Source organism: Nothoprocta perdicaria, unplaced genomic scaffold (genome assembly GCF_003342845.1).
Source record: "Nothoprocta perdicaria isolate Ctin4 unplaced genomic scaffold, notPer1 scaffold_9, whole genome shotgun sequence".
In the NCBI taxonomy this organism is placed as follows: domain Eukaryota; kingdom Metazoa; phylum Chordata; class Aves; order Tinamiformes; family Tinamidae; genus Nothoprocta; species Nothoprocta perdicaria.
In genome coordinates, this window is record NW_020456198.1 from 6,560,130 (window position 1) to 6,562,836 (window position 2,707).

Here is a 2,707-nt window from a genome sequence, read left to right on the forward strand (position 1 = left end):
TCCCCAGCTCAGTTATGTAACCGCATGCAGAAGTTGGAGCCCAAATCACAAAGCATATCCATGCGTGTAGCATTAAGTATACAAGTGGTGCCTTAAATGACTATCTCTTCCTGTAGGTCTGGTTTTAATCTCCTATCGGTATTTTTAGTTCTGCAGTTCCATTGATTTTGGTGGATTCAGTCCTTATGTGCACTGGTGCCATTAAGAGCAGAATCAAGCCTGCACTCCTAAAAAGTCAATCAAGGTAACATTAACCAAAACTTCAATTAGATAGGCCAAAATCATATGCATTATAGGAATTCCAACAACTATGGAGTCTGCCATGTCTAGAATTTATCTAGTATTAAGATGCAATATGAAAGCAGAATATACGTTCTGTGACTGCCTTGCAAATCAGCTGCAGCAGCAGGTTTTGGCACCCCGGTGCAAGGCAGTTTGGTAATCACCTTCCTCTGCATTTTGCCTCTTTTCTGGAGACTCTTTTCCCCGTTAACAGGCTGACCTGCTTTATGGAAAGGTGCTGGGTGCAGACAAAGTGTGCACCTTTTGGATCTCGTTAATCCAATAACTCTTTTCTAATCTTCACGTCTAGGTCGCAGAGTTTAAAACAGACACTGGGCCAAATCCCAGGCTTGGCTGCAGCATGTGTAAATCTACTAGGAAGACACTGAAGGCAAATGAGATTCTTTGCATTTGCACCCTGCAAAAGAGGTCTCAAAGGGCAGTGATGCCTAATTTTGCAGATGGGTGCAGATTAGCACAAATATATGGCCATTAGGTCAGATTTCTATCGGGAGAAGTAGCTGGACCTAGTTTGGAGTACTCTCAGCAAATTCTCATATGCTTTATATTGAAATGAATTAAATATTTCTTTTTTTCTTCAGGAAAAGAACTCATTTCTTTTCAATGTTTGGCTGCCAAAGAGAACATGTTTACCGTACGCAGGAGCAAGGCAGAACAAGAAAAAGAAGTAGATCATGTAGGACCTGAGAAGATTTTACCTATCAACATTAAAACAAAAAAGCAAAATGTACCCAAGTGCAAAGTCCATCAGGAATCTGGGAACAAGTGGACACTCTATATGTAAAGAAAGGTATGTAGGCAAGGATGGCAAAAGGAGCCTCTGAACAAGCTCATCACATGAACGATTCTTTGAATGCAAACTTTGCACACAGTCCTATGTAGGGGCAGCCTTTGGGGTCCCCTAATATGACAAAGGACCCTGAACTCAAAAAAGGGTACCAGATTTTGTGAGGGATTTGCAAATGAGGCAGTGACTCTGGACCACAGCTCTTAAGCACTGCTAAACCAGGGAATAGAATTGTTGCTATTACAGACCAGGATATTTCACTAATCCATGCAATCCACTAAGTTGCTGTAGTTTTAGTCTGTGTTTATTTTAGATGAAATTATGGCCTGGACAGTTAATTTTTTCCTAGTTACCCAATCAAATCCTCCAGAGATAAAAATCAAGCAAAATTCAAAGTGTGACCTGTGGGTTTTGTACAGTCCCCCGTCACGTGAACCTGCAGACACTGCACTACTGCACCAGCCGAGCAAACAAATAAACAAAAACAACGGAAAGCTCCAGCTCTTCTTAAAAATTAGTCCCACTGGCTTTAAATTATATTAACAATGCAATTTTAGCACTGGTGGTGGCCTATTTCGCTTATATTTGACCTGGCCTAGCCATTACGGGATTGCCCCCACTGGTCCTTTTCTTGTGTCAAGTAAATGACACATGAACTTTCCGAAGACCAGGCGAGTTCAGGAATGTCTCTTCTTTTCCATAGGCTGATGCCTAAAGTGAGGGGCAAACCTGGAAGCAAACAGCCTGGAACCGAAGTGGTCACACCGGCCTTTGGCAGGAGCCGAGGAGCTCCAGTTGAATGGCAGGCAGCTACCTGGAAATAAAAGACTCTGCTGTTTCCACATGTTTACATTGCGATTTCCAAGAGCTCCTGAGCAATTTAAAGTCCATGAAAGGAATGCACTATAGAATGAAAAATACAGGTATTATTAAAGCATGTCTCCAAACTGAAAGCTAGCCAGGTTCATAAAAAGGAGTTAAAAGCAATAACAGGTTTCTGCCTCCTGCTGGATGCTGTATGAGCCATATGTTTTACATTTTTAAGTCACTTTTAAAAGAAGGTTTGTCTCTTTGCTGCTTTTATTGTGAAAAAAGAACAGTAAAACAATGCATAAAATGAGGTTGAAGTAATTAATTAAAAAAATAATGTGTTTTCATCTTTAATTCATATTAAGTCATTTGGGAGTCTAACTTGTAAAAAAAGATAAAGGATTTTGAAGGATGCCTCTTTCCCTTTAAGAGTAATGATAAACATACTTGGATAGTCAAGGGAGAATAGATCCACTGTTATGTAACCGGATAAACAAAATCCCTTTTCCTTAAATTAAAATGACCAGGATGCGTGTGGATTTTAGTCCATCAGTGAAAAATCAAGAAACTTTTTTTCTTTCACAGAGGCATTCTACATGCTAAAAACTGAGCTCCTCTAAGTTATAGGTAGAATCACAACAATTAAAGATGAAAAAGATTCGTCTGTTCTTGACAAGCCCTTCGCCTACACAAGATTGTTCCCTGAAGGAAAAGCCTACAGCGCTTGTTCTATGCAAAGATCCAAATTTGTAATCATGGCTTTATTTTTTGTGGCATTAGTAAATCCAATTTTTGGTCCTCTCCAGG

At 40.0% G+C, this 2,707-nt stretch overlaps 1 long non-coding RNA gene across 1 annotated transcript; it reads left to right on the plus strand.

The window, feature by feature from the left end:
• The first annotated feature begins 889 nt into the window (after positions 1 to 889).
• On the plus strand, positions 890 to 2,121 carry LOC112958593. Its single transcript, XR_003251454.1, has 2 exons — positions 890 to 1,093; positions 1,794 to 2,121. It is a non-coding gene; the product is annotated as an uncharacterized LOC112958593 (long non-coding RNA).
• Positions 2,122 to 2,707: the final 586 nt, after the last annotated feature.